Below are 9,896 nucleotides of genomic sequence, written 5' to 3'. Positions count from 1 at the left end.
TATAACTCATTGTTAAAATACCTAATGAGATACTTACTTATCATAAAATCATGTTAACTATATATATAACCATATATATGTCATCATATAGTTTTTACAAGTTTTAACGTTCGTGAATCACCGGTCAACTTGGGTGGTCAAATGTCTATATGAAACCTATTTCAATTAATCAAGTCTTAACAAGTTTGATTGATTAACATGTTGGAAACACTTATCATGTAAATAACAATTTCATTTAATATATATATATAAACATGGAAAAGTTCGGGTCACTACAGTATATACACTCAATCATCAGCTCCTTAGCAGCCCATGTGAGTCATTAAACATGTGGGAACCATCATTTGGCAACTAGCATGAAATATCTCACAAAATTACAAAAAATATTATAAATCATTCATGAATTATTTACATGAAAACAAACTTACACATCCTTTATATCTAATCCATATACCAACGACCAAAAACACCTACAAACACTTTCATTCTTCAATTTTCTTCATCTAATTGATCTCTCTCAAGTTCTAAGTGTTCTTCATAAATTCTTCAAGTTCTAGTTTCATAAAATCAAGAATACTATCAAGTTTGCAAGATTACTTCCAAGCTTTCTAATCCAATCCAAGTAATCATCCAAGATCAAGAAACCTTTGTTATTTACATTAGTTTATCTTTCTTATTCAAGGTAATATTCATATTCAAATTTTGATTCGATTTCTATAACTATAAACTATCTTAATTCGAATAAAAATCTTACTTGAACTTGTTTGTGTGTCATGATTCTACTTCAAGAACTTTCAAGCCATCCAAGATCATTTGAAGCTAGATCATTTCTTGTCACTTCTAGTAGGTTTACCTACTAAACTTGCGGTAGTAATGGTGTTCATAACATCATTCGATTCATATATATAAAACTATCATATTTGAAGATTTGAACATGTAATCACTAGAACATAGTTTAGTTAATTATAAACTTGTTCACAAACAAAGTTAATCCTTCTAACTTGACTTTTAAAATCAACTAAACACATGTTCTATATCTAAATGATATGCTAACTTAATGATTTAAAACCTGGAAACACGAAAAACACCGTAAAACCGGACATACGCCGTCGTAGTAACACCGCGGGCTGTTTTGGGTTAGAAAAATAAAAACTATATTAATTTTTGAATTGGAAGTTTGTTGTTTGGAAAAATGATATTACATATGAACATGATGCTATATCCAAAAATCATGGTTAAACACAAAGTGGAAGTATGTTTTTCAAAATGGTCATCAAGATGTCGTTTTTCGACGGAAATGACTACCTCTTTAAAAAATGACTTGTAACCTGTATTTCCGAATATAAAATTATACTTTTTATATTTAGTTTCATAAATTTCCGTTCATTATGAAATCATAGCAACTTGAATCACTCAAAACGGATTTGAAACGAAGAAATGACGGGTAAAACAAAATTTGATAAATTTGCTAGTTTTAGCTACAAAATTTTGTAACAAATCTAGACTAACCATAACTTAACTAACTTATATTGTATTATACATGTATTCTAACATATATTATGTAATCTTGGGATACCATAGACACGTATACAATATTTTGACATATCATATCAACCCATCTATATATATTATTTGGAACAACCATAGACACTCTATATGCAGTAATGCTTGAGTTAGCTATACAGGGTTGAGGTTGATTCCAAAATAATATATATACTTTGAGTTGTGATCTAGCCTGAGACTTGTATACACTGGGTCATGGATTGATTCGAGATAATATATATTGATTTATTTCTGTACATCTAACTGTGGACAACTAGTTGTAGATTACTAACGTTGGACCGCTAACTTAATAAACTTAAATCATTAAAACGTAATAAAAAATGTTGTGAATATATTTCGATCATACTTTGATATATATGTATATATTTGTTATAGGTTCGTGAATCGATCTGTGGTCAAGTCTTAAATTTTTGACGAAGTAAAAATCTGTGAAAGTGAGTTATAGTCCCATTTTGTAAATCTAATATTTTTGGGATGAGAATACATGCAGTTTTATAAATGTTTTACAAAATAGACACAAGTACGTGAAACTACATTCTATGGTTGAATTATTAAACCGAATATGCCCTTTTTTAGTCTGGTAATCTAAGAATTAGGGAAAGACACCCTAATTGACGCGAACCCTAAAGATAGATCTATTGGGCTCAACAAACCCCATCCAAAGTACCGGATGCTTTAGTACTTCGAATTTATCATGTTCGAAGGGAGTCCCAGAATGATAGGGGATATTCTATATGCATATTGTTAAGGTCGGTTACCAGGTGTTCACCATATGAATGATTTTTATCTCGATGCAGTTTACGAAATGCCTGATACGAGATGTGTGTAGTGACCCGAACTTTTCCATGTTTATATATATTAAATGAAATTGATATTTACATGATTAAGTGTTTCCAACATGTTAAGCAATCAAACTTGTTAAGACGTGATTAATTGAAATTGGTTTCATATAGACAATTGACCACCCGAATTGACCAGCGATTCACGAACGTTACAAATTCATAAAAACTACATAATGATATATATATATATATATATATATATATATATATATATATATATATATATATATATATATATATATATATATATATATATATATATATATATATATATATATATATATATATATATATATATATATATATATATATATATATATATATATATATATATATATATATATATAGTTAACATGATATTATGATAAGTATGTACCTCATTAAGTATTTTAACAATGAGTTATATACATAAAAATGAGACTATTAAATTAAGAAACTCGAAACGATATATATAACGATTATCGTTATAACAACGTCTTACTAAATACAAATGAATCATATTATGATATTGTTACACTATGTTTAAATATTATAGTTGATAAGTAAACATATCATTAAGTATATTAACAATGAACTACATATGTAAAAACAAGACTACTAACTTAAGGGTTTCGAAACGAGACATATATGTAACGATTATCGTTGTAACGACATTTAAATGTATATATATCATATTAAGATATATTAATACATCATAATATCATGATAATGTAATGATTTAATATCTCATTAGATATAATAATCAATGGGTTAACAACATTTAACAAGATCGTTAACTTAAAGGTTTCAAAACAACATTTACATGTAACGACTAACGATGACTTAACGACTCAGTTAAAATGTATATACATGTAGTGTTCTAATATGTATTCATACACTTTTGAAAGACTTCAAGACACTTATCAAAGTACTTCTACTTAACAAAAATGCTTACGATTACATCCTCATTCATTTTCATCAACAATTTTACTCGTATGCACTCGTATTTGTACTCGTACAATACACAGCTTCTAAATGTATTTACTATTGGTATATACACTCCAATAATCAGATCTTAGCAGCCCATGTGAGTCACCTAACCATGTGGGAACCATCATTTAACATCTAGCATGAAATATCTCACAAAATTACAAACTAATGGAGCCTATATGGAGACTAACATTCACGTGAAGTATGGTGTACACAAACACTTTCATTTTGCAACTTACATGCATCAAACTACTCTCTCTCAAGTGTTCTTCCTTTGTTCTAAGTTTTCTTTATCATCTTCAATAAAATCTAGCTCAATCTAGTTCATAAATCCATACATAAACCAAGTTATAAAACAACTACTCAAGAACACACCAACAACACTTTCAAGTTTGCTAGCTTACTTCCAATCTTGCAAATCCATTTTGAGTGATCATCCAACCTCAAAAAATATTTCTTATTTACAGTAAGATATCTTTCTAATATAAGGTAATAATCATATTCAAACTTTGATTCAATTTCTATAACTTTAACAAACTTATTTCGAGTGGAAATCTTACTTGAACTTGTTTTCGTGTCATGATTTTGCTTCAAGAACTTTCAAGCCATCCAAGGATCCTTTGAAGCTAGATCTATTTTTCTCATTTCCAGTAGGTTTATCCACAAAATCTAAGGTAGTAATGATGTTCATAACATCATTCGATTCATATATATAAAACTACCTTATTCGAAGGTTTAAACTTGTAATCAATAGAACGTAGTTTAGTTAATTCTAAATTTGTTCGCAAACAAAAGTTAATCCTTCTAACTTGACTTTTAAAATCAACTAAATACATGTTCTATATCTATATGATATTCTAACTTAATGATTTAAAACATGAAAACACGAAAAACACCGTAAAACCGGATATACGCCGTCATAGTAACACCGCGGGCTGTTTTGGGTTAGTTAATTAAAAACTATGTTAAACTTTGATTTAAAAGTTGTTCTTCTGGGAAAATGATTTTTCTTATGAACATGAAACTATATCCAAAAATCATAGTTAAACTCAAAGCGGAAGTATGTTTTCCAAAATGGTCATCTAGACGTCGTTCTTTCGACTGAAATGACTACCTTTACAAAAAAATGACTTGTAACCTATATTTCCGACTATAAACTTATACTTTTTCTATTTAGATTCATAAACTTAAGTTCAATATGAAACCATAGCAACTTGAATCACTCAAAACGGATTTGAAACGAAGAAGTTATGGGTAAAACAAGATTGGATAATTTTTCTTGTTGTAGCTACGTGAAAATTGGTAACAAATCTATATTAATCATATTCTAGCTAACTCATATTGTATTATACATGTATTCTAATATATTATGTAATCTTGGGATACCATAGACACGTATGCAAATGTTTTGACATATCATATCGACCCATGTATATATATTATTTGGAACAACCATAGATACTCTATATGCAGTAATGTTTGAGTTAGCTATACAGGGTTGAGGTTGATTCCAAAAATATATATACTTTGAGTTGTGATCTAGCCTGAGATGTGTATACACTGGGTCGTGGATTGATTCAAGATAATATATATCTATTTATTTCTGTACATTTAACTGTGGACAACTAGTTGTAGGTTACTAACGAGGACAGCTGACTTAATAAACTTAAAACATTAAAACGTATTAAAAATGTTGTAAATATATTTTGAACATACTTTGATATATATGTACGTATTTGTTATAGGTTCGTGAATCCACCAGTGGCCTAGTCTTACTTCTCGACGAAGTAAAAATATGTGAAAGTGAGTTATAGTCCCACTTTTAAAATCTAATATTTTTGGGATGAGAATACATGCAGCTATAACGACCCTCATTTTTCCATTCTATATTTTTCCAATATTAAATGCCCAAACAATATAATTAAAACTTAATGATTAAACTTTAATCAACAATTTTTTAAGTGTTAAGAGTTAGAAAACATATTAATTAACTTTGTGCAAATATTGACAAGTTAATAAAAGATGAAAATAATAAACTGTTAGTCAACACTCACTGCTAATTAAAATTTATACATTTATGTAAATTATAACTAATAACCTATAAGTAATAAATAAAAAGTGACATTTATATAAATAATAAAACAATTGGGAACTAAATATATACAAGTCATGAATTAGTAAAAAGAAAATAATACTTATCATGTAGTAAATGTAAAAATAATAATAATAATAATAATAATAATAATAGTAATAATAATAATGAGACTAAAAAAATCTTACATCCTTATGTTGACTAAAAATAAAGTGTAAACTAGTACATCCTTATGTTGACTAATTATAAACTAGTACCACCTATTGTTGACAAAAAATTATAAAACAAAATAAAATCATTAATTAGAACATCCTTATGTTGACTAACACTCTAATACTTGCACTATATAAACACCTAGTTTCTCATTCACAAATCACACCAAAATCCTCTCTCAAAAACAATCTCTCCCTCTCCCTCTCTTGTGGTATTCGAATCTTCAAGCTTGTTCTTCGTGTTCTTCAAGAATCATCAAGGAGTTCTTCAAGATTTTCAAGGCTTTGATCTTCCATCTTTATCGTGTTCATCTTTTCTTTGTTAATTATCTTGAATCTTCAAAGGTATAACATAAACCCTAAACTATTTACATAAACTTTGATCTTTGTTAATTCATATTCATATTATGTAGTGACCCGAACTTTTCCATGTTTATATATATTAAATGAAATTGTTATTTACATGATTAAGTGTTTCCAACATGTTAAGCAATCAAACTTGTTAAGACTTGATTAATTGAAATAGGTTTCATATAGACAATTGACCACCCAAGTTGACCGGTGATTCACGAACGTTAAAACTTGTAAAAACTATATGATGACATATATATGGTTATATATATAGTTAACATGATATTATGATAAGTAAACATATCATTAAGTATATTAACAATGAACTACATATGTAAAAACAAGACTACTAACTTAATGATTTTGAAACGAGACATATATGTAACGATTATCGTTGTAACGACATTTAATGTATATATATCATATTAAGAGATATTCGTACATCATAATATCATGATAATATAATAATTTAAAATCTCTTTTGATATTATAAACATTGGGTAAACAACATTTAACAAGATCGTTAACCTAAAGGTTTCAAAACAACACTTACATGTAACGACTAACGATAACTTAACGACTCAGTTAAAATGTATATACATGTAGTGTTTTAATATGTATTCATACACTTTTGAAAGACTTCAAGACACTTATCAAAATACTTATACTTAATAAAAATGCTTACAATTACATCCTCGTTCAGTTTCATCAACAATTCTACTCGTATGCACCCGTATTCGCACTCGTACAATACACAGCTTTTAGATGTATGTACTATTGGTATATACACTCCAATGATCAGCTCTTAGCAGCCCATGTGAGTCACATAACACATGTGGGAACCATCATTTGGCAACTAGCATGAAATATCTCATAAAATTATAAAAATATGAGTAATCAGTCATGACTTATTTACATGAAAACAAAATTACATATCCTTTATATCTAATCCATACACCAACGACCAAAAACACCTACAAACACTTTCATTCTTCAATTTTTCTCATCTAATTGATCTCTCTCAAGTTCTATCTTCAAGTTCTAAGTGTTTTTCATAAATTCCAAAAGTTCTAGTTTCATAAAATCAAGAATACTTCCAAGATTGCAAGTTTACTTCCAAGTTTTATAAATCCATTCCAAGTAATCATCCAAGATCAAGAAACCTTTGTTAATTACAGTAGGTTATCTTTATAATACAAGGTAATAATCATATTCAAACTTTAATTCAATTTCTATAACTATAACAATCTTATTTCGAGTGGAAATCTTACTTGAAATTGTTTTCGTGTCATGATTCTGCCTCAAGAACTTTCAAGCCATCCAAGGATCCTTTGAAGCTAGATCCATTTTTCTCATTTCCAGTAGGTTTATCCAAGGAACTTGAGGTAGTAATGATGTTCATAACATCATTCGATTCATACATAAAAAGCTGTCTTATTCAACGTTATAAACTTGTAATCACTAGAACATAGTTTAGTTAATTCTAAACTTATTCGCAAATAAAGTTAATCCTTCTAACTAGACTTTTAAAATCAACTAAACACATGTTCTATATCTATATGATATGCTAACTTAATGATTTAAAACCCGGAAACACGATAAACACCATAAAACTGGATATACGCCGTCGTAGTAAAACCGGGGGCTGTTTTGGTTGGGATAATTAAAAGCTAAGAAGAACTTTGATTTAAAAGCTATACTTATGGAAAAATGATTTTTCTTATGAACATGAAACTATATCCAAAAATCATGGTTAAACTCAAAGTGAAAGTATGTTTTTCAAAATGGTCATCAAGATGTCGTTCTTTCGACGGAAATGACTACCTCTTTCAAAAACGACTTGTAACTTGTATTTCTGACTATAAACTTATACTTTTTCTGTTTATATTCATAAATTTAATTTCAATACGAAACCGTGGCCACTGGAATCACTCAAAACGGATTAGAAACGAAGAAATGGCGAGTAAAACAAGATTGATAAAAACTACTCATTTTACCTACGTGAAAGTTAGTAATAAATCTATTCCAACCATAACCTAATCAACTTATATTGTATATTATGTAATCTTGAGATACCATAGACACGTATACAATGTTTCGACCTATCATGTCGACCCATCTATATATATATTGCGGAACAACCATAGACACTCTATATGTGAATGTTGGAGTTAGCTATACAGGGTTGAGGTTGATTCCAAAATATATATATAGTTTGAGTTGTGATCAATACTGAGATACGTATACACTGGGTCGTGGATTGATTCAAGATAATATTTATCGATTTATTTCTGTACATCTAACTGTAGATAACTAGTTGTAGGTTACTAACGAGGACAGCTGACTTAATAAACTTAAAACATCAAAATGTATTAAAAGTTTTGTAAATATATTTTGAACATACTTTGATATATATGTATATATTGTTATAGGTTTGTGAATCAACCAGTGGCCAAGTCTTACTTCCCGACGAAGTAAAAAATATGTGAAAGTGAGTTATAGTCCCACTTTTAAAATCTAATATTTTTGGGATGAGAATACATGCAGGTTTTATAAATGATTTACAAAATAGACACAAGTACGTGAAACTACATTCTATGGTTGAATTATTGAAATCGAATATGTCCCTTTTTATTAAGTCTGGTAATCTAAGAATTAGGGAACAGACACCCTAATTGACGCGAATCCTAAAAATAGATCTATTGGGCCTAACAAACCCCATCCAAAGTACCGGATGCTTTTGTACTTCGAAATTTATATCATATCCGAAGGGTGTCCTGGAATGATGGGGATATTCTTATATATGCATCTTGTTAATGTCGGTTACCAAGTGTTCACCATATGAATGATTTTTTTATCTCTATGTATGGGATGTGTATTGAAATATGAAATCTTGTGGTCTATTGTTACGATTTGATATATATAGGTTAAACCTATAACTCACCAACATTTTTGTTGACGTTTAAAGCATGTTTATTCTCAGGTGAATACTAAGAGCTTCCGCTGTCGCATACTTAAATAAGGACGAGATTTGGAGTCCATGCTTGCATGATATTGTGTAAAAACTGCATTCAAGAAACTTATTTCGTTGTAACCTATTTGTATTGTAAACCATTATGTAATGGTCGTGTGTAAATAGGATATTTTAGATTATCATTATTTGATAATCTATGTAAAGCTTTTTAAACCTTTATTGATGAAATAAAGGTTATGGTTTGTTTTAAAATGAATGCGGTCTTTGAAAAACGTCTCATATAGAGGTCAAAACCTCGCAACGAAATCAATTAATATGGAACGTTTTTAATCAATAAGAACGGGACATTTCATATTATAACCTTGTTATTCATAAGTATATACATAAACACACCTAGATTTATATATACATATATACATGTAAAAAAATATATATTTTTATATATATATACATATATATATACGAATTATATATACATATACATATTAAAACCTTAAACCCTAATACTAATTTTACTAGTACTTAACATGTATACACTATTACTATTACTAGCACCTATAACCTACTACTTATATTGTAGCACAAAAACATTTTGGGATATGTATTAGAGATGTATAGATCATCGAACTTTCTTGACGAATGGTTTCTACGAGATTCTAGGCAGAGGGTTTGGATTTCCGATTTAAAGGGTCATATGGCTCAAGCCCCTAGATCTAAATTAGCCATTCGAAGGGAAAGGGGTGATTGGAAGCTTATCTAATAAGGCAAGTATCCTAAAATGGAAAACACTGATAAAAGTAGAAACTCTCTAGTCATAGAAACTTAGTAAAATAAGAAACTTTCTAAAAATAGAAACTTTATAAAAATAGTAACTTACTAGGAATAGAAACTTA

Source organism: Rutidosis leptorrhynchoides, chromosome 3 (assembly GCF_046630445.1).
Source record: "Rutidosis leptorrhynchoides isolate AG116_Rl617_1_P2 chromosome 3, CSIRO_AGI_Rlap_v1, whole genome shotgun sequence".
Classification (NCBI taxonomy): domain Eukaryota; kingdom Viridiplantae; phylum Streptophyta; class Magnoliopsida; order Asterales; family Asteraceae; genus Rutidosis; species Rutidosis leptorrhynchoides.
This window is presented reverse-complemented; position numbering follows the sequence as displayed.